Raw genomic sequence first — 24,143 nt, 5'->3', positions numbered from 1 at the left:
CTTAAAGGAGTTGGTCAGCTTTAAATCACCATTACCCTGAGAGGGGGGGGGAGGGAGAGAATTGTGTACCTATAGATTCTGCAGTATTTATATTCATTTCTTTCAAAGGGGGGAAATAATATAAAACTATCTTCTAAAGCACAAAATTGACAGTGAGTTTTACCTATCAAAAAAGTAAAATGTTTCCATTTACTCAGAACTACAAGCATATGACAGATGTAGGCACCAGTGGTGGGTTGTCACCGGTTCGCACCAGTTCTGTAGAACCGGTAGTAAAACCGGCGGGAGGCTCTACCCACCGACCCCGACGTCATCAGAACGCTTCTGCGCATGCGCAGAAGAGCGCGCACACACACGGTCCCATTGCGAGCCGGTAGTAAAGGTAAGTAGAAACCACCCCGGTAGGCACCCACGAAATCCCCCACTGTAGTACTATAAAGATATCAGTTGACTTCAGATATAACAATAAGATAAAATGATAATACAAAACTCTCTTGAGCAAGGCCTGTTAGCCAATTAACTTCTCCTGCTTGTTGGTGCAGCTAAATAAGGAAGCACCTAATATTGGTTCAATGGTACATTCAAAGCAACATTTGTGGTTTTTACCTCTCTTAATAAACTGAATAAAACTAAGATTAAAACTGAGTTTATAAGAGCCTTAAGAAAAAAGCAGTAATGGGAAAAAAGTTAAATGTTGCAATTGCATGTTTATCCGAAAGATAAATACCCAAATTAAAAAAACATGAAACATTAAATGAAATGAAAATTAAGTCTATAATTATATACAGCTATCTATCTACAGTTATGAACAAAAAATGATCTTGACTGATCATAGTGTTTGTATTAAATCTCTGTCCATTGTACAAAGCTTAAGCTAGTGATTTAATAATCAGATAATACTGTGACCCCTTAGAGTAAGAAACAATGTGAAAAGCATTAAAAGTGGCTACTTGACCAGTATGGTCATATAAATCCATAAATAAATTTAAAAGACAAAATTATAATTTACAATAATAAAATGTTCATTAAAAAATTAAGATTTCACAACGGAGTTCAGATATCACCAAAAATACTTAAGGTACTTATAAATTGGTTATAATATTTAAAATTGGGAATAACAACAATGAAAGTGTTAATTTAAATGTATAATACATGTAAGAAATTTTTATTTATATTCTTTTATTTTTCCCTACTCAATATTTCCTTCGTTTGATATAAATAATATATAACTTCTAATAATAAATTATTCCTACTTGCTGGAACAGTATAATTTTTAGGTAACACAGATTTGAAAGAATTCCATGATTTACAAAATTACAAAGGAATTTTGTAAAGTTACAAAATAGCATCCCCAAAAGATACAGACTTTTGTTGGGTGAATGAAACAAAGCAAATCAAAAACAAGAATAGAAAACCCAAGAAAAGAATAACACGCTAGAGGAGGTGTCAAACTCAATTTCATTGAGGGCCACATTAGGGTTGTATTTGATCTTGGGAGTCCAGGATGGTCATGGCCAGCTCAATGTCATTTGTGTTGGGGGCGCCTGTGGTGGCCCAAGCACTCTCCAGCGAAAATGGGCTCCCAAGCTCCATTTTTGGCTGCGACGGCCTCCTGCAAACCTCTGCCACCAAAAACAGAGTGGGCGGCCCTCCTGAGCTCCATTTTCATTGGCAGAGGCACTGAGGGCCGCTCCTTCACTGTTTCCAGGGCAGCCCCGAGGGACAGATCTAAGCACCCCACAGGCCAGATCCGGATCCCTGGGCCTCAAGTTTGATACCTCTGCACTAGAGTATCCTTGAAAACAGCTTTGTTCATAGCACAATATTCCATCTTGAAACAGTGTACTGCTGATTTTTGTTGGGTACATCCCGACATATTTTAACACACAATTCAACTAGAATAAACATACTGTATTTCACAGAACTTCTTAATTATGCACCCAAACTCTTAAATCAAAATAGCATATTAAAATTGTTTGCAACTATCAAAAAAAATCTGTATTCATCCTTTGCTGGATATTAGTGCAAACCTCCTTGATTCAAAAGCTTATCAACATCAGCAGCGTTTCCCTTCCCTTTTTTTCCCTAAAGCCAATTATATTGTCTTCATGCCAGCATGACAATTTAAGTAATACTTTCAATGTATATACATCGCAGAAATGAACACTTTAGTTCTCCTCCTTCTTTCCCTGTTCTAGTATATTTTTTTTGAAGCAATAATTAATCTTCAGTGTGAACACTAAAAATTAAAGTGAACAAAATCGCTTTCCTTATACTGCTATACAGCATTTTTCCCCTAATGATTAAACACAATGAGGTAAAAATATAAGGCTCTTCTGAATTTATTACATTTTTGGAATATGAGTGAAATAAACTTACATTCTGACATTGACAAGCTGCTACAAAATTATTTGCTTTTATAAATGTGGGAAGTATACCCCAAAAGGACAGTACCAGAAACCTCAGAAAACAGTCAAACAGCCAAAAGACTCAAGCCAGCCCTTCCCCCTTTTAAGAAAAACCCAGGCAGAAGCACCAGCTGAAAGGAACAAGTAGAGCCATTAAGATAAGAGGAATAGGCTAAAAATAAACTCTCCAAGGAAACTGAAACTCCCTTTTTCCTGCCTCCCTGGCAGGATTAACTCCTAGGACAGGAAAAACAATAGACCTGAGACCAAGATTAACCCAGTAAAACAAAATCCAGGGCAATCAGAAACCCATCAAACTGCAGGAGCTTCAAAGGGGAATTAAGCATAAAAGGCTCAGAGTCACACTTCCAAGTTTGCTTGCAAGCCAGGAACTCTTGAGTCACTACTTTACTTGCCTTTCTGAATTAAAGGATCCCTTTTCTGGCAGCTGGCTTTCCTGTCTATTTCTTCTCAGCATTGGTGACTACTTCCCAGCTGGGAACAAACTCAGGAAAAATTTTTCCAACAATAGGTTTACTTACTAGGGTTCCAGATAATGTCAAATAGTTTTAATAAACTATTTCATGTTCAAGATATTTAGTTTAAGAGTTCAAATGACTGACTTTTTAAGAGAAAATGTCCATATGTTATCTCTGTCCACACATTTTTCCATATGACAATTATTCTCATTTGTGGAATATTTCTGTTTTATTTTTCTTTGCTTATTGCAGCCAATGTAATTTATCTACAAATCCTAATAGTGTAGTGTGTATTTTTATTGAATAGCCTTAAGGCCTTTTCAAGAAAAAAAAAGGGGGGAAAGATAAAACAAACAGTTACAGAAATAACAGTGTAAAAATATATGGTATATGACATTACAATTTAACAATATCGAAGTTCAAAAACTAAATTTCCAAAACTAGATAACCCAAATAAGATAGCTCCTCTCTAACTTAGGCCTAATAGTGTATTGTATTTACAACCATTTACACCAGTTGGACTTCCCTCACTATGACCTTTATCTCCTCATTTCCTCAGAATCTCTCATTATTGAATGTGACTTCTGGAAGAAGAAACCCCAAACTGAAGATTAGCTCTGCAAAAAGTAGAACTGATGACCATGGTGAAGAATGAAGTACCAGCAACTAGACTAGCTCTTCAAACCTCTCCAGATAAAGTAGAAGACCATAGATCACCCATTACTGTAGTGTTCCAGATAATTGCTCCGCATGAGGAGTCTGATTAATAATAATTAAAGGGACATACAAACAATAAACTAAGAGAGTAGGGTATATATTTTTTAAATTGTATTTACAAAAGAGAATCATTAAAGCTCATTTATAAGGGACAAAGAAGAAATGAAAAAAAATCAAGTTCTATAACATTATTTGAACAGACTAAAATTAAGATTGTTAGAAGTAAAAGGAAGAAATATAAAGTTGGTTTATTTGATCAAGGTTACAATTGGGTTAGGCTTATTCCTGGCAGCCCTTAATGGAGTTTTACTGACACCAGGACTACAATGACAATACTTTATTTATTCATACCCTGTTTTCCCCAAAATAAGACATCCCCTGATAATAATTGGCTCCCTAAATTACATACTGCAGCTTTAAAAAAGGGCTTTCAATTATTAAAAGCAAAACTTCTTTTCCTGGCTTGCTTAGAAAGGTAGATTTTGATAACATAACACAACAATGAAGTAAAAGGTAGCAATGCTGTGTTATAGCACTTCCAAAGTCTTTGCACACTAACAACTAATACACTGAGCAGAAGCTTTTGTAGACTGAAGTCCTCTTTGCAAGGAAATCTGATCTAAATTGAAATAATTATTTTGAAAGCTAAATCAATTTTATTTAGGCTTCAGATCTTCATATTCTCCTTACAATACTTTAAGTCATTCTTATAAAGAAATCCATAACATTACATAGTCACAAACTCAAGATCCTATCATTGCATAATGGCATTTATGTCCAATCCTTTACTAAGTAAAGTATCATTTAAGGTACTTTTTACAGGGGTCCAGAATTTATGGAACACTCTCCAAGAAACTCATTTGATCCTAATCTCTTCTCAGAAGCAGATTTACAATACTATATTTACATTTCAGCAGGTGGCAATATTTGGGCAATCTTGGCTGATCACAAAAGGTAACTAAGGTTTGCTATAATCAGTATTTGGATGGAAACTCTGGGAATGCTGGCCTGATTGAAAAGTAAAAACAAAAGAGCAAGCAAACAAAAAACCCAACTTGGGTGAAAACAATGGCATAACATGGGACACCCCCCCCCCAAAGCATCTTTGCCCTTTTTTTTTTTTTAACTATGTATCTATTTCACCATTGCTCTGAAAACTGGGGATGATTCCTTGTTAGGGGGGATGATTAACATTTGTGACATTTTAATTGAATTCTTTGTATCTTTAAAGATTTGAAAATTTATCTATAACTAATAACAGGATACATTTTGTGCAGTTTCTTTAATTTCTGTACTCCATCAAGGATAATTCTCACTAGTTAAAGTTCTATTTTTTAAATAAAAAATTGGATATTTTAATCTAATAACTATATGTTATTTATTTAACAATCTGAGTATGAATAAAAATTGTTTCCAATATAAGTGGATCTACTATCTTGTGATAGTAATCATAGTAATCAATTTAAGGCCTTCTACTATTGAAAATACTTCTATCAACAGGAGGTAGTAATCACTCATTTAATTGAGAGCATACAGAGGATTTAGGAGGATTAGAATAATAAAAAGAAAATTAAAGATCACAGATTGAGCATTCTCATGCAATCAGATAGCAGAGTTACCAAATAATTTTTAAATGTTTATTTACTTATTAGATGTACATTACATTAATTATTAAATGTATATACCACCCAACTGTGGGCAGTTTAAAAATTGTAAACGAGATTACTTTCAATATAAATTTTATATAGTATAAAATAGTCCAGAAAGCAAACTTTAAAAACACATCAAAACATTTCATTACTGAATATTAACAAAATTTAGAGATCAAATTTTCAGATGAGGCTACCTAAGGCCGTGATAGTGAACCTACGCCACACGTGCCGGATGTGGCACACAGAGCCATCTCTCCGGGCACGCGAGCCGTCGTCGGTTGCTCTTCCGAGTTCTGGCATGCCGGCCAGCTGGTTGTCGGCTCCGGAGGCCATCTTTTTCTTTGGACCTTCAGGGCTTCCACACTTAGTGCTGTGGGAAACTAGGAGGGGGGATTGCATGGAGTAGCAGAGATATCTAGCCGTAATAACATTTATTTTTCTGAGAGTCAAGGACATCCAGCCTGCACCTGGAATGACATGACTGGGAGACATCTCCAGTTGGGATGGTGCATTGATTGGACCATGTGATGGACATGTGGGTGCAGGGGAAAGGAACTTGGACTTTCTTTTGGGTGGGGAAAACCTGGAAGCTTTCAGATTCGGATTTTCCCAGATGTGCCAATATGATATCTCTAATAAAATGGAACTTTGAGGAACTCAAAGTCTTCTTTCGTTGAGGGTGTTACTTGGAACCCTGACATTAACCCGAATCTGCATTAAAACTTCAACCAGCTCCCTGATCTCCGGGGTGCTGTCCGGGATCCTGAGCCCTGAGTACCGACCCAATACTGGGCAGCGTCAAGACTCAGGGATGATGGAGGAGAAAACGGCGACCACAGAGGGAACCATTGGGACTAGTTCAATGGTCCATATCAAGGCCCTCTACTCCCCTTCCGAATCTGTAGTGAAGGCAGCGGAGGCTGCTGAAGCAGAACACCGACAGGACACCCAGCCCAAAGAGCCAGTGCCCTGGCAAGCTACTCAACTAGATCCCTCTCTGTGGGATGAAGCTGCAAGGGCCACGCCGTCTCAAGAGTTGATGACCGGGGCGATGCTGCAGGAACAGCAGATGGGGGTGAGCAGAGTGGAGCAAACCCAGGCCCTCGAGTGGAGAGCACCAGAACCGGCTGATCTCAGTGACTCCAGAGAGTGGAGCTTGCTGCAGCTAATGCGAAGCCAGTCGCTAGCAGTTCAACCAGCTCAACAGGGGGGGCTTCGCGCAACCTCCTAGTACCGGCACACCCAGCTGGATTCTGACTCAGCCCACATTCACCTTTCTGGGCCAGGGGATCACAGTGATGCCCAGCAGGTATCAGCCTTGTTCCACTCGGCACAAAGCTGAGCCTTCCTCATCGGGCCCGGTCTACCAGAATGACAGCTCCTGCTGGAGTAGGAACAGGGCAGCAGCAGGGTCCGTTGGCCCAATCCAATCCAGCACTACAAGGACCATCATTGGGACTACCCAGGCCAATGATGGCTAACCTTTTTTCCTTCGGGTGCCAAAAGCGTGGGTGCGCACGCTATTGTGCGCATGCACATGTCCACACCCATAATGCAATGCCTCTCCCACATGCCCCACCCCTCTGCACATGCGCGCAACCCCCCGGCATGCGTGCGTGACCCCTGCATGTGTGCACAACCCGCCCTTTTGGCCTCACATCCCAAAACAGCACCGGGGGGGAAGCCTTTACCTCCCAAAACGGCTGGGGTGTGGGGGAAAGCTTCCAAAATGACTCGGAGGGGGGGGAAAGCTTTTGTCTCCCAAAACGGCTGGGGGGGAGGGAAAAAAGCCTTTGCCTCCCAAAATGGCTGGGAGGGGGGGGGGAAGCTTCCAAAACGACTGGGAGGGGGAAAAAATTTCAATTTCAATTTAATTCAATTTATATGCCACTCCTCTCCAAAGACTCAGGGCGGCTCACAATACATTTAAAATCCTAATAAAAAATATTTTAAAATTAAAAACATTAAAAACATTAAAACTCATTCATACCATTCATGGCTGGATCTCGCCGGATCGCAAGAGCGAGATCAACGGCCCCAGGCCTGCCAGAAAAGCCAGGTCTTCACCGCTTCTCGGAAAGCCAATAGGGTGGGGATGGTCCGGACCTCAGGAGGTAACTGGTTCCAGAGAGCTGGGACAGCCACAGAGAAGGCCCTCCCCCATGGGCCTGCCAGCCGGCATTATTTAGCTGACAGGACCCGGAAGAGACCAACTCTGTGGGATCTTACTGGTTGCTGGGAGCTATACGGTAGAAGGCGGTCTCGAAGATAACCTTGCCCTGAGCCATGGTTAGCTTCCAAAAGCTTCCAAAACGGCTGGGAGGAGGAAGAAAAGCCTTTGCCTCCCAAAACGGCTGGGGGGGGAGGGAAAAAAGCCTCGCCTCCCAAAACATCACTGGGAGGGGAATCTCTGGAGATCTGGGAAGGCACAGGCAGCAGAAAGTGAGGAGAAAGGTAGGTCTCCCCACACCTGCCACTTGCAGGGCAGACCTGAAAATCAGCTGGCCGGCAGGATGCGCATGTGCAGTGGAGCTGAGCTAGGCGATGGCTCGCGTGCCCGCAGAGGGCTCCGCATGCCACCTTTGGCACGTGTGCCATAGGTTTGCCATCACGGGCCTAGGCCTAATACCTCCCCTCAGCCGCTAGTCTTCAGATTGTCTCCAGCTGACCAGATACCCCCTGGCTGGGCCTTCTACCCTGGCCAGGGATGAGTTCAATATCAATGGACGCCAGCTCCGGCCCTGCCACAGGCGCCTGTCCCACAGCCAGCACCGGCCCCATTACCAGCCCCGCCAGCCACTCCACCTCCACAGTTTTTAGAGCAACGTTCGACAGGACCCCAGGGAAACTGGCCTACTTCCTCAATCAGGTCTGGTCCCACACTGATCACTATGGGGACCAATATCATACCGATCGGGACATGATTTCATCAATTGCAGATGGCATGAATGAAGGAGAAGCAGCAGAATGGATAGCTGAACTACATGATAAAGGAGCCCCAGAGCTAGAAGATGCGGATGAGTTCATCCAACTGCTCCGAGGCCGGTTTGATGGTACAGCCCACTGGATAGAAGCCGAAGGCCAGATCAAAGCGCTGAAGCAAGCAGGCCGGCCCCCCCAAAGAATTAGTGTGGGAATTCTGGAGACTGGCTGGAAAACTGAGAGACTGGCCTGAACACTTTCTCATCTACCACTTCAAAGAAGCCCTAGACCCGGACCTCAGACAAGCCTGTGGCATCAGGGGAGTTCCAGAGCGTATACAAGCCTGGTACAACACAGCAGTGGCCATGGATCTGGAAATCCATCCCCATCAGAAGCCAATTGCTGAGAAACCAGCAAAAAGAACTCTAGGCTGCTTAACTCCAGTCAAGCTAACCAACGTGCCGCAGCCCACGCTGCCTGGGACGATCAAGTGCTACCAATGCAGTCAGCATGGACACAGAGTGTAAGAGTGCCTGGCCCCAGCCCCAGTTCCTCAGGTCCGGACCCCCTCTGCACCCTGAGGGAAAAGAACCCCGAGGAAGCCACAGGACAAGGGGAGAATTGCCAACAGGCTGTTGAGGTTCCTCTTCTTCCAACTGGGGATGAGGAAACTCCAGCCAGAGAAACCCTCCAGCCAGAGAAACCCTTCTGGGTTCTGCCGAAGGCAGCAGCAGCAAAGACGACCCAATGGTAAGTGAAGCCATCCACCCCTTCACTATTAAAACCCAGACTGTAGTGCCAGAAAAAGGAACCCAAGGGGGGGGTAGAAGCTGTCATAGACACAAACTGTACCAGACGTCTGATCAGCCTCCCCAAAGTCCAACAGCTAGGGATAGGCACAAGACCCCTAGCACGCCCCATCCATTTTGAACAGGTCGATGGGACATTGATAGGCAGAGCCCCCTGCCACTGCTAACAGAACAGCTCCAGACTGGAGATGGAGCGCCACCAAGAACTCATCCAATTCGTCATAGCTCCCAAAATAGTGCATAGTACACCGGACAGGTGGTCTTCACGTGTGCATGCACACCAGAAACCAGAAGGCCAGTCTGATCTTTTGGTTTTTGGCACATGGGCGTGGGCATGCTCCCGTTTCAGCACTCAGTCCCAAAAAGGTTCGCCAACACTGACCTAAGGTATTGCATAGTTTTGGTATGGAACAAATATATACAGAAACAAGTTCTTTATATTGGATCACTTCACATTCCCTTCAAGAGTACACTTATACTGGAAACATAGCAGCAGCCTTGAATTTACATACCTTACATTTATATACATAATCAAGTAGGCCTCATTGCTGTAATATCTATAATAAAGCAAGATTTATTTGTGTACACTATCACAAGATAGAGGTTAATTTGTTCAAAAACTCTACGGCAGGAACAAGGCACACTATAAAATGTACATGGGAAGGACAAGGCACACTACATACAATATATTTTTAGACCAAACCAACCCACAATTTAAAAACAACTAAAGGAGATGATATTACAGCAAAGAATAGGCTCCAGTCAAATCAGTAACATCCTGGTTACTGGTAATATATGGCCACAAATATGATAACAGAATAACAAAAATATGGATATTACTTGCTCTTCACTTTGTGACTCTGTACTAAAGTGTAACCTCCAACAGAAGGTTATTTGGAGTTTAACATGGAAAGGACAATATATAAGGAAACTTAAGCTGATGTCATGCTATTATGTTCATAAGCTTTAAAAATAAACACACAGCTATATTTCATCTGCCTTCATTCAAATTATTATCTTTGAAGTTAATGTTTTTAATATTTTTAATATTTATGATTTTAATTATAAGCTGCCCAAAGTCGCTCTTCAGAATAAGATGGGTTGTATATAAATTAAATAAATAATTTCTACTTTGCATCAGAAGTTATAAAATCTAGTCTGGAAGAAGTACTCTCTAAGCCCAGGAATCTATAAGAAACACCCAAAGAGAATCTGAGACCAGGATCACTTCCAAGAAACCGGCAATGCACAGTAACTTATTTTCTAAACTGTAAAAAAGAAAAGCTTGTACCTGCATATTGGTAACACAAGGGTTTTTAGATGACATTTTACAGAGCATTGTATTTTATTATCTGTTTTTAACAAGGGCTGAATGAACTTGCTTTTCATTCATACTCATATGCAATTTGTTCAAAAAGTAACAACTATAATTATATTTTTTTTAAAAATCAATGAATCAAAATAAACCCTAACCCTGAAAACACAAAACCATAAAAATCAATCTAATGATCCTTATCCACATTTGTTATTATTACCTCATATCATGAAATTTTTGAATTTTATAAAAGCATCTAAGGTTTACATGCATCCCGTGAAAATATATTATCCACCCTTGCCAGCTACCAAATGTATTCTTATGAGAAATAAAGTAGCACAAACCTGCCTTGCATCTTTATAGCAACCACATACTAAGAAAAAGGTAGGTGTTATCAAATGAGTCACCAATGATGATGAGTATGGCCTCTGTTACTCTGTCGAGCAAACATTGTTCCATCCTATGCCTACTTAATGAAGATATTGGAAATGGATTTTGTAGGGTCAGAAAGAACTTTATAACTTTTTTTAAATAAAATATTGGTTTGCTGCTAGAATAGGTTCCTAGATTGTCTGTCTAGGTTTAGAAGGACTGAAATTCTATTTTACCCATTCTACCCACCTCAATAAATTCCTTGTAATTATTCAACATTTGAACAAATAGTATATATTAACACTGAAAAAGGACATAATGACTCCAAACAAGTATTCTACAATAACATTTTGTTTACTATAAGATATTTAAAAGAACCAATGAAAGATGAAGGTATTTAATAGACAGGACAATTATAAAATATATAAAAGGTTGAAAAAAGTGGTAGCTATTAGCAAAGTAAAAGCTTCATTTTCAAAAAAAACATGACTCTCAAAAGCACTAAATATAACTGATCAAATTTAAAGAAACTTTACAGCTGGCACCTCTTTCAGTTAACACTGTGTAAAGGGGCCAGCCTATATCAAAATCATTCAGCATTGTACCTTCTCCAAAAAGTCAAAAATCTGACTTCTAGGCAAATAGTGCTCTAGGCAATTAAATGGTGCTTAAGTATGCATTTTAAAAGGCAAAAGCAACTATACATTTTATAAGGAAATACAGATAAAAAATTAAACTATGATTAAAAGCCAATACAGATTTAAATATTTCTCATCCTAAAAACGTACCCTTTAAAAGTTTCCATTACTACATAGCTTTTGAAGGAGCCAAAAATCTGAATTGCTGCATAATCATAGTAAAAACTGTTCTATAAATATAAAGTGAATCAGTATCAGTCTTATTAATATCATCATTCAGTTTTGTAACTTTCAAACAAGAGCAAGGTTAAAGTATAACGCCCAAAAATAGCTTAGCAACCATTCTCGTATAAGACTATATTGCCATGTAGGTTTAATAGAGTCTTACTGTCACACATTATTTTAATCTTCCTTTTACAGTATCATTACAACTCAGAACTCAAGAAATAAAATTACTAAGAATGTGGAGAAGGAAACATTTAAATAAAAGGTACTAAAATGATAGTATCTAAACTATACCTGAGTAGATACACAGCCCTTTCAATATCATTGAGTTCTTCATCAACTGTCAGTCTCTCTATTTCTTCTGGTGTCTGTCAGATATGATACAGAAATTAACATTATTGACATCTCAGCTCCATACTTCAATTTGTTAACAACTATCTCCACTTTCAAATTTGAACGTTCAATGCCACAAGTATATTTATATTACAATCCCACACACACTTACCTGCAAGTAAGTCCCGATGAATTCAAAGGGGCTTACTTCTGAGTAGGCATGCATAGGATTGTACTATTCATCACCAGGACCACTTTTACTTATTCCAGAGTAAGTATGAATTCTGCCTGAAACACAAGAAATTAAATGAAAATAAATGTAATTAAAAGAAATACTAATGGAAGATAAAAGTGTGCTAGCTTCAAATTGGTCATGTATTTGACTTCTATGAGTCAGATTGCTGACTATTTTCTCCAGTGTTATCTATTTTAATTGGCACTGCTCTCCAAGGCCTTAAATAAGGGCCTTTGCTCTGCTATTTGATAAACTACAAATAGAAAGAAAAGAACCAGAGACAAATATGAGCTACCACTTGTCCTCCTCCTCAATTTTTGAACCAGAATGACAGCCAGTAATTTTTAAGCCACTTTCTCTGGAACAGTCTCCTGGAAGCCTATGACAGGTTTCAGATATAGTTTTAAGGCCTTTAATTTTAATTCTCATAATCTGATAGCATTCCAAAAATGAGGCAATTAACATTTTAAATCAGTCACTATAATAAAAGATAAAAATTATATAACCATAAAAGTTACTGAAATCAAAGCAGTTGCTATCTAGGATTTCTCTCCCCCACATCTCAAATGCCATTTCTAAAAGCATTACAACCACTGCTGAGATTCATTACCTTATCTATGCAAAACATCTTTCCAATTTAAAATATGCTAAGCCTGCAGAAAAAGATGCCATCACATTGTTTAAGAGGTTCGGGTCTGAAATAACTGCGATTTGATTTATCTATTTTTCTTTTTTTAAAAAAAAAAAAACCGATAGATTCATACAGCACATATAAATACCTTTAAGCTCCTGCGCACCGGCCTTTCAATGATAGTAAGTTCCTGCAGATCTTCTATATAACCAAACAGATTGTTTTGGCTAAAATCCATTTTGTATGAGAAGATGATTATCGGATGCATGTACTAGGTTGACGCTCCAATTCTTGGCAAATCAGGGTTTTTAGTGGGCACGCTTCACATTGCACTGAGGCCCGAAAAAGAGCAAAAAAACCCACCCCAAAATAAAACAAAACAAAACCCGGAGGACCTCTCTCCTCTAAAAGATGTACTAGCGAAGGTGGGCGATAGAAGCTGCTTCGCTCCAGCTGCTCCCTCCTCCTCGTAGGAAGCTGAGCCCCCACCAGGCGGGAAGATCCTCAGCAAACACAATGCGGCAGCACCACAGCTCTCCGCCGATGTTCGTTCGGCTCTGAAAGCATCCCTCGCTACCCGGCCCAGGTTTCGGCAAGGAAACTTTCTCTCCCGCTGCTTGACTTTCGCCTCAGTTCCTCCGCCGTTTCCAGGGAGAAGGAGACACCAACATTTCCCCACCTCCGCACACGCGCGCGCGCATACACACGCCCTCTTCTCCCTTTTGCTCTCGTCGGCCGGCGGGTTGGGGGTGGAGGGGTGGGCGGATGAGAAGCAAAAAGAGAAAAAAAGAAAAAAAAAGAGGGAGGAGGGGAAGGCTCTGGTCCGAGGTGGCAACTTTTCTTTCTTTTTTTCTTTCTTTCTTTTCTCCTGGTTATGAAATCGGAGGCAGCTTTAGGCGTTCAAGTCCAATTCAAAGGCGGTGATGATGGTGGTAGTAGTGGGAAGAGGAGGCGGCCGGCAAAATCCGACAGGAAGCCAAAAATAGGGATGGAGAGGACATGCGAGGCAAAGAGCAATTCCGTATCCTTAAAAAAAAAAACCAAAAACTTTAAATCTTAAAAAAAAAAAGAGGGGGGGTCTTTTGAAAAGGGAAGGACGTACAGTTAGCCAGTCATTTTACGGTGTGGTGGATCGAAAGAGGGGGAGAAAATGAAGAAAGCAGCTTAGTTACGAGGAGAGGGCTATTCGTAGATTCCCAGGCAGGAGGGGGAACTTTGGCGGGGAAAGAGGACGTCGGAGGAGAAAACTGGGGACGAATCTTCTGGGCAAGAATTTCTGATGGAGAACAGACGTTGTATCGGGTGTGTGGCGCCAAGATAAGCTTTCTAGAGGTTTCTCTGCGATAGTTCGTGCTAAGAGTAGCTCCTACATGTGTGTCTGTGTGTGTATTAGGTTCTACTCCTCTTCGTCCCCAAGACGGCCCGCTGTCCTCCCCGAGAAGGCGAGGGGACGACGGGCGGGAGGGACTTGCGAGCCAATCTGTTCACCGACCGGCTGAGTCCCAGCTGAGGCGTAGGGAAAGAGAGAGAGAGAGAGAAAGAGGGAGCCTTAGCAATGGGGCCACTTAGGGCCCGCTGTAGTGGTCCGGCTTCATGGGCCCTGGAAGCTTATTCTCGCTCCGCGGCCAAAACGAGCGGGCCCTCCGGGCAGACTCCTTGCTCCCCCCACCCACCCCCGCACGACTCGCGAGGCCCAAAGCCGCCGTGCGGAGATCGGAAAGAGTAGGAGCCGCCTTCGCCTCTTGCTGGTAGTGGCTGCGCAGAGCCCGTCGCCAGGGTAACAAGCAGCTACCGGGGCCGCGGCGGGGCAAAAAGGACTCTCCGAATGTAAACGCCTTTAAGCGAGGACGAGGGCTGCCCCGTCTCTTTCACCCCCCCCTCTCCCCGTTTAGTCCAGCCCCGGGGTCATTTTGCAGGCCCACGCATTAACTCTACCCCTGAGGTTATTAGTCAAGAGTTTTTTAAAATGTCGATTTTTCCCTGTGGTTTTGACTGCAGAGTAGTAATCTACTCTGATTATTTGCTGCCGTTTTTCTGAGTCCTGTTGCTGAGATGGGGGGGGGGGCTGCGGTTTTTGCTTGATGCCTTTGGGCCAGGTTCTTTATAGCTGGATTCATATACAGCCAAGTACAGCCTTGCTTAGACATTGTTTAGCTTATTAAACATAAAATGACTGGATTCACACCTTAAGCCAAAACCAATCCAGTTAACATCATGGCATGACGCAAATGCATGAATAAGGCTGTTTCTCAACCTGCCAAAAAACAGCCACCCCAAAAAGTAAAGGTTATGTTTCTTTCCAGCAGAGCTCAGTTCCTAAATGATTCATGGGCACATCCATTTAGTTTTCCTGGCAACATATAGAAATGGTTTTTCATTTATATATGTTGCAACTTATTTCCCAAAGGACCTTATAAGGGTAGCTCTTAAGATTGCTAGTTAGGTCCCTTCCAAGCCCTAGCCTGCTTTGACCTTGCTTGGTTTCTGAGTCCTGCAGCTTAGTATATAGAAGTCTATCACATTGCCCCATTTTGACCATGCTTTGTTAGTAATTTTATTTATTTCAGGTAGGTTTTAATAATAAAAGTATCATCAATTGAAAGAGACAAAAGTTCCATGCAGTATAACATTCCTTTCCCACAGTAGTCAATCACAGCCCAATGAGGAGCCTCTTGGAATGAACAGAGTAACACTCTTGTTCTTCAGTAACAGCACATTCTAAATGTGTAAGCAATATATAGACATTGCAATTGGTAGCTGTTTCAAATCTGCCTCGGTGGTGGACATTATTATATTTTCTGAGGCTTCTAGCATGTGGTTCATATTATAGTTCTCCCATCATACAGCTCCACTGGAGATGTGGATTTCAGTACTAACAAATAGGTAAAGAAAACCTGTTCCCTTTAAGTCATGAAAAATGTTTCTCTTACATTCCTTTTACATTGATTTATTTATTTTAGCATATGGCATATCATACATGGACTTGCAATATATATTAACATTTCACCTTGATTAGAAACACAGTAAAATATAAATGTTCAAAAGTTCTATATTCAGATACAATGTCTAGGCTATCTAACCATTGAAGCACAGTATCGTTTTTGTGAAAAAAATCAGGACTGCTTTATGCTCTCATCTTGCAGCTGGTCACAATGTGATATACAGTTTGATTAGGACCCTGTCTTTTACATGATGATATTCAATTAAATTTACCAGATGAATCTGTCATTTCTCAGACTAATCTATTTCGTGTGTGGTTGCTGTGAGAATAACATGGAGAATATACTATATTTAAAGCTGGAGTTAAAATATAACAATAATAACTATATACTATATTGAACCTTAAATACGTTATCTAATCTCAGTTAAACCCAGCCTTCCAATGCTGATGGTATCTTCCAGTAAAGATTGTCATTATTGTATTTCTTAGAAGTTCAGTTATTTTCAGGATAAGAACACTGCTTCTGTATCTCTTTTCCTCTTGTATGTTGTCCTAGAAAAAAATCTAATAGCAGAACCAAGATTGAGTTATAAATTAAATAAAGTGGTTTGTTATTTGATTTCATGTTTGTTCATATTACCCTTTCATAATGAGAAATCACTAAGATACAAGGAAGCAAAAACATTTCTGCAAATGATAATAATGAAACTATGAAGCAGCAGTTTCTTAGCAACAAACTGAAAGCCGTATTAAGTAGTAGTCATATTTTTAATCAAAGATTGTGAAATTGACAGTTTGGCATCTGTATTCTAGGTATTTATTTATAGGAGATGTTCTTATAGATCAAAACTTGATACTGCTTTTAGTTGTGTTGCTTTTCAAGATAAATATTCTACTCTTCAAGAAAAACTAGCAGTCTTATGCAACATATTTAAATAGGAATTACAGTTAAACTAATGGAAAAAAATCCTCAAAATACCTTTTTTTTTCAAGAGCACAAATTATTTTGTTGTATTATTTGGTCAAAAACATGTGCATGGATTTAAATATAATCATCCCCATCTCCCAAAAGGAATAAAGCAATTTGAAGGAATATATTAGATTTAGAGGATACAGTAGCTGTCTTTAATCATCCTTCTTTACCACCTGTTTTACAAATCCTCACCATCTATGGAAATTTTCATCCCAAGTTCAATACTCAGAGACTATGCACCAATCAGAAAGAGGGCAGGCAAGGGGTGATGAGTGTCAAAAGCAGTGGTCTGAATGAAACCCAGAGTATCCAAGAGTATATCAATAAGATGGCACCCAAAGAAGAACTGCTGAGAGAATACCTGAGCAGGAACAGACATGAGAGGAAGATTAAGCAGAGGAAACACCATGATTAAACCAGAGCCTGCCTAGGATGGGCCATCAACAGATAGATGAGGTGGCCGATATTGGAAAGGGCTGGACTAAAAGATATCATAGAGGCATTCATCATAGCAACAAAATTATAGCACTAGGTGCCTGTTCTATAGAAGCAGAAGTCTACCACACTAGATAGGACTTGGGGTAGAGAGTATGTAGAGGCCTCACAGACTGGCACATAGTGGCAGGCTATATGATATAGGCAAGAACAGCATACATTAAACGGCACAACCAAGTAGCTGACATTATGTACAGGAAGATCTGCACAATACTGTATATTGACTAGACCCAGGTCATCTCCAGAAGGGAGATTACATAGGTCATGGGAAACAGGAGGGCTAGCATCCTGTAGGACAGACAGACAGGCAGGCAGAACATCAAACTCCCAGGCCTCTGATAGATGTCCAGAAATAGAGAAGACACGTGTGCCAGAATGATGAAGGACATTTTTATAAATATATCCTACAGTAGCACTAATGAAGGAGCAGATTTGTGATTTGGCAACTCTTCTAGACTCACAGCTCTTGCTAGAACAGCAGGTAGAGCCTATGGCAAACAGCTTTGGCTAATGCACCAGTTGCACCCCTACATGGAGCAGGATGATCTTGCTGTGATGATTCATGCTCTCATCAACACCTGATGTAGACATTAAGGAAGATGACCTTGATGGAAATATGCAAGAATTGTAATCCAGGAAAAGGACGCTGAAGCATTTTTTAAGACCACAACGAAGAGTTACCATTTGGAAGTTGCTCAGGGAGATAGATGCCTCTCTAATTCACTGAATTATAAGGAGGAGGAGGAGGAGGAGGAGAAACAGCTCAATCAGATTTAGATTTCTTGTGGAGTTGATTTCTTGGCCAGGTCTATCTAGCAGGGCTTATATCTGCTTGACTAATGTAACACAGTCTATATTTATTTATTTATTTATTTATTTATTTATTTATTTATTTATTTTTAAATTTGTATACCGTCCTTCTCCCTGAGGACTCAGGGCGGTGAACAGCCAAATAAAAACATAAACTACAAACATTAAAATACAATTATATATATATATATATATATATATATATATATATATATATATATATATATATATATATATATATATAAAAATTTGGCCCCATGATTAAAAACAATAACAAACAATTAAAAACATTTTAAAAAGTGTTAGGCCAGCCCAGCTTGCTGGAAAAAGAAGGTTTTAAGGGAACGGTGGAAGGCACCGAGGTCTTGGATTCTCCTTATCTCTGGAGGCAGCTGATTCCAGAGGGTAGGTGCCCCCACACCTATGGGGTTGCTTTAAGTTCACTCAGGTACAGTAGATTCAGAATGCAATGGCCCATATGCTGACTGACATTCACCAATAGGAGCACATTACTCCAATGCTCCAGGGTTTATATTAGTAACCATATGGTTTTGAGTGCCTTTATAGTGCTGATTCTAATCTACAATCTCAAACTAGTTTTACATAGCTTGCTGCTTACTTATCTGCAGCAATGCATTCTCTAGATTAAATCAGTCCAATCTGTCCAGAAAAAAAAATAGGGATCCAATTGATGGAGGGGGATTGACCCCATAGTTATTTGGTTTGGTTAATTTAACATCCTTCACTGTCTTTCATTAATATTGTTTACTCTTTATTTTTCTTATGTATAATTATTTGTATTTATATACCCCTGAGAGTCCTTAGGGAATCAGTGATCTATAAATGTAATCTGTCATTATCATCATGTACTGTAAAGAGAAGTTGAAATCAAGCATGTGCTCCCCAATTAATTCACAGCATCAGCATAATAATCAAACTCCATATAACCACCAGTTAACACAACCACCTGCACCATAAACATGCCTGAAAAGTTCTTAAAAAGTAGTATTTTCACTGCCTCCCTGGATATTAGTAAGGCAAAGCCACCCTGATATGAGGCAAGCTGCTGCAAATGCAAAAGGGCAGAGCAAGGGCTCATTTCTTAAACTTTACCTCTCCATTTTCCTTAACATGGGTATTTGCAGCATGCCCCGTCTGCTCCTTTGCATTGGTGAGCAGATTTTATTCTGAATACAGTCTCAGAAATACCTAGGATCAAAGTCTTTATTGGTAACTACTAGCCCTTTGAGTTGACATGTGCTGGCCAATGCATCACCTGCAACAGAGATATTACAATTTCCAGATGGACTTCTAGAGTAGCTTCATATAGAGTCAATCTTGGTTATCTAAGCATGATGTGACAGTGTGTAGGTAAACATAGTCAATGTGTTTCAATGGACTCAGCAGACAGGTGCACCAAGTAGGTAACGCCATTTTGCAATTATTAACTCTGTATGTACAATAGAAATTACTAAATATTGAAATTATTCTGTCACAGAAGAAATTAAGCTAATGGTGCAAAACCCAAACCAAGAGCAACCTGAATTTATTTCTAGATACTACAGGAAAGTTTTAATGTCACTTGCCACAACCTGGTAACTTCAGAGGTTTGGCATTAATATTTTTCTTTCACAGCTAGGAATTTTTTCCAGCACATCTAGATGATTCCACACTTGGAAAACTATCACAATTGGGCAGGTAAATGCCATTAAGCTCTATGGCAGAGGTGTCAAAACTGGTGGCTCATGGGCTGGATGCATCTCACACGCAGGCTGCACCCATTCCAACTCCACGAAGGGAAAAAACATTGTGAAACATTATGTGACAGCTATGTGACGCAGTGAGTTTGACACCCGTGCTCTATGGGAATGTACATATCTGCGAAGAATTGTGTCTTTATGATGCAGCATTCTGTGATTCAATTTTTTTAAAGAAACATCCTAGTTATTTGGTGTATATCAAAAATATGCACCTTAAAATCCACTAGTTATTATACATATTAAGTCCTAGTATAAAATTAGAAGCATTCTAAATACATTCAATTAAATACCAATGACCCCAAAGTGAAGACAATCATGACCAAATTCAGTGAGAGTTGATAACCTGATGACAGGTATTACAATGAGCAGCCAGAAATGAAGACCATTTTACCATGGTGGCACAGTAGTTAGAGTGCAGTACTGCAGGCTACTTCTGCTGACTGTCGGGGCTGCCTGCAATTTGGCAGTTCAAATCTCACCAGGCTCAAGGTTGACTCATCCTTCCATCCTCCTGAGGCAGGTAAAATAAGGACCCAAATTGCTGGGGGCAATATGCTGACTGTAAAACCACTTAGAGAGGGCTGTAAAGCACTGTAAAGCGGTATGTAAGTCTAAATGCTATTGCTATTGCTATTTTATATTACAGGTAGTCCCTGACTTACAACCATGATTGAGCCCAGAATTATGGACATGACTCATGGCAGGTGTAAATAGGTTCAGCATGTGACCTGACCTAATTTTATAACTGCATTCTGGTTTTCCCATGTGTGGTTGTTAAGTAGCAGAAAGGGTCATAAAACAGGCAGAACTACCTGTTAAAGGGGATCAGGCAGTTCTTCTCCATTCGTAGAAGGAAACTGCAGCATTCAACTGGAGAGAAGCTTGGATCTTTATAGTAAATATAAACATTACTATTGGACATTCTCAAGACAAAATGATGAATTTCTCTGAGCAGTCTGATATACAAGAAGCAACACTATTATGTTAATTTCCTCTTAACCATAGAGACATAGAACAGGCAAAAGATGACCCCAGGCCTTATAGAGGAACTTCATTTGAGAAACAGACAAATAGGGTGTAATGGAAACAAATGCAAGTGGCAATCGCTACACATTCTTCTATTAATTCTATGAGGAAATTAGGAGGTTGCCTCTTTTCGAACTGCATACTGTGGTAATATTGGAGAGAAAGGCATTTTTCAACTCATTGGCAAAGGAACAGAAGTGTTGTTTTTCAAATCTCTCAAGGCATTCTGTTGAATAGGTATGGCCAGAGAAAAGGCCTGCCTTTAAGAGGTCTTCAGTTGAGCAGGTGCCAATGTCTTACTCTTTGTTTCTGTTAGTTTGGTCCTAAGAAAATTAATAGAGAGTTCAAATTCAAACATCAGACAAACAGGAAATCATGTGGGGAAGCTTTCTGTCCCTTCATCTATGTTGTATCTATCTACAGCAAGCCATAGATAGCACAATCCAAATTTTGTAAGAGAATATGTATTAGAGAATGAAAGAAGAGAAAACGTAACAAAACCCAACCACAGCAAAGCATACATGTATACCTAGCAAATCTCCTGAACACACACACACACATTATAATCAGACATGAGGGGCAGAGGCAAATAAAACTTAATTCACTTGCACCTACATCTGGTTTCTATCATGACATCATTACTTATTCGTCATTATTCTAGCATGGTTAGCTGCAGAACCTATACCTCCCCCCATCTGAGAAATAAAATGTGTGCCAATGTAGAAAGAAAAATGTCATTTGAGCTATTACACTACAGTGATGAAATTCTTTGTCACAAGCAATTCATCTCCTTATGGATTTAAGTGGGCTGTAAAGACACATTCATTCTTTCGTGCATTTGAGAGTAATTGATAGCTTGTTTTAGCCAGAAGAAAATTGTTCTGTTGAATAGACATTTATGGCTGCTGTTTTTTTTTAAAATTCATCTTTAGGATATTGATTTTATTTTTTTAATTATTTTTATCTGAGTCATTATCAGCCAGTGAATGATCTAGAACAGCACCATGTTCAAACCAAAGAAATAATAAACCAGAATCATGGATGGTTCATCATTTCCATTTTGCCATCACAAATCTCAAATTTTCCCATGTTCACATACTGTATGCTATGTTTATACACTGCACATACTGCAACTATGTCTGTAACAACTTAATATGTGGCATGTGATAATACATTTTAGGAATGACCATGGTATAATGATAGAACACATGGCTTATATGCAGTGGTGAGATTCAAGTAATTTAACAACCGGTTCTCTGCCCTAATGATTTCTTCCAACAACCAGTTTGCCAAACTGCTCAGAAAGTTAACAACTGGTTCTCCCGAAGTGGTACGAACTGGCTGAATCCCACCACTGCTTATATGCAGTTTCTTATCAAACCAATTCCTAGGTTTAATTCTGATATTTCTGGATTGGCCAGCAAAAGGGTTTATGTATTAAAAATCCAAGGAGGTGCACCCAAGGTTTCCTGTGGCCCACAGAGCTTCATCTACTGCAGTTGTTACAAATTATCAGCATTGTTCTCCAACTTTCTAAGAAAAAACATATGAAAATTGTGCAATTTCTAAAATGAATTTAACACCATTTAGAAAACAAGAATAAAAAAAATAAAACCTATCATTCTTTCCAAAAAACAAACAAGAAAACCAGCAACAAAATCTGGATCTGGATGAGTCCCCTTTTGCCTCATTATCACCATCTACTATAGCTCTTGCTCTATTTACAGTTCACTGGAGGTGACACCCTATTCATTAACTTGGGCTGTAGGTTGGGAGTGTTGCTGTTGTACCAGCCTCCCTGCTACATACCAACTTCCTGCCTCAGATGACTCCAACTCTGGGTTGGCAGTGGAATTCTCCAGACTTATGGAGTTCAATTTGCCTTATCTGTAAGTAGAGTCTGAGATATGCTAAGGAGCTCATGGCCACCATGATGGCCATAGGCCTATCCGAAATCATCTGGAGCCTGACACAGGACAGCGGTCACACAAACTGGATCTGGTATTCCTGTTGGAACAGTGGCCATATAATCTGAAACGGGGGGAGTTTTTGATGTCGTGGTCAGATCATGCCCTGATCACTATGAGATTCTGTGGCACCACCATCCATTACAGAGAGGCGGAACCCATTATATTAACCTGCCCTGGCAACTGACACACCTTAATGGGTTTCAGAGGGAGTTGGAGATTGTTCCTTCTGGTCTGCTGCATGTTCATCACCACTTGATGACCACTTGGTCACAACTTGAAATAACAAGGTAGCGGAGGCTTTAGATTGGATGTGGATCCCACCACTCCCTATGTTTATGAAGCAGTTAAAACTGATGAAATCAGAGAAACATTCAGGATATTGCTTGTGTTCTACACAGAACAAATTCGGCCAGACATAGCTTAGAACTGCTATTAAGGCCTATTTGGTAGCAGTAAAGGCAGCAAAAAATTAGTACTTCTCCACCCTTATGGCATCTATGGATAGCCATTTTGCAGACCTGTTTCATGTGATAAATGGGGTGCAGAGCAGGGGTGGGTTCTACCTATCTTTACTACCGGTTTGCAACGGAGCCACTTCAGACAAATGGTTATCCAACATCTTCATGTTACCTTCCCACCAAAGTGGTCTCTGTTTTTCTACTTGCATTTTTTATGTGCTTTCAAACGGCTAGGTTGGCAGAAGCTGGGAGAAGTAACAGGAGCTCACCCCGTTACGCGGCACTAGGGATTCAACTGTTGAATTGCCAACCTTCCGATTGACAAGCTTAGTGTCTTAGCCACTGAGCTACCATGTCCCTTGATTAGTTTCCACCCATTGCTTCTTGTCCTACCCTCAGGTGCTTTGGAGAATAGCTTGACTCCCTCTTCTTTGTGGCAGCCCCTGAGATATTGGAACACTGCTATCATGTCTCCCCTAGTCCTTCTTTTCATTAAACTAGACATACCCATTTTCACCATTGAATTTTATTTTGTTAGATAGTGCCCAAATGTTAATCTTTGCCCCTTGCAATTAAGTGATGCTGTGGACATCTTGTGGATCCTGTGAGACTCTGGAAGAAAAACAATAGGCTTCAACTGAACCCTGAGTGGCTTTGGAGCCCACCGGTTCTAGGACTATACCATCTCTAGTGATGCCCCACACTCTATACAATTTGGTTCCCTTAGACTCACAACTCCTGCTCAAAGAGCAAACAGCAGTTGTGTCTAGGGGGGCTTTTACTCAATATTGTATTGTGTGTTAATTTACACCCATTCAGTGGCCTCTACTCAAGAGTCACCTCCAGTTGGAATACTGTAATGCATTCTAATGTAATAAATTCTACATGGAACTGCTCTTGAAAAGAATGTAGAAGCTTGTACAACTGGTACAGAATGCAACAGCACAGGCAGTTGTGTGTTTCCAAAAGAACAT

General features: G+C 40.2%; 1 protein-coding gene across 1 annotated transcript in view; it reads right to left on the bottom strand.

Moving 5' to 3' along the window:
- PPP4R4 (protein phosphatase 4 regulatory subunit 4) overlaps positions 1–12,081 on the bottom strand; it is an 82,379-nt gene extending 70,298 nt beyond the window's left edge. Inside the window, exons 1-2 of the mRNA XM_070931533.1 lie at positions 12,043–12,081; positions 11,832–11,905 (exon numbers count right to left, since the gene is read on the bottom strand). The gene's annotated coding sequence lies outside the window, so the exon portion shown is untranslated. The remainder of the gene's footprint in view (positions 1–11,831; positions 11,906–12,042) is intronic.
- Positions 12,082–24,143: the final 12,062 nt, after the last annotated feature.

The sequence above is a fragment of the Pituophis catenifer genome, unplaced genomic scaffold, assembly GCF_029215685.1.
Source record: "Pituophis catenifer annectens isolate HBS135680 unplaced genomic scaffold, rPitCat1.0.hap2 SCAF_1, whole genome shotgun sequence".
NCBI classification, from domain to species: domain Eukaryota; kingdom Metazoa; phylum Chordata; class Lepidosauria; order Squamata; family Colubridae; genus Pituophis; species Pituophis catenifer.
Note: the sequence above shows the minus strand (reverse complement) of the source record. Positions and strands in the feature narration are given on the sequence as shown.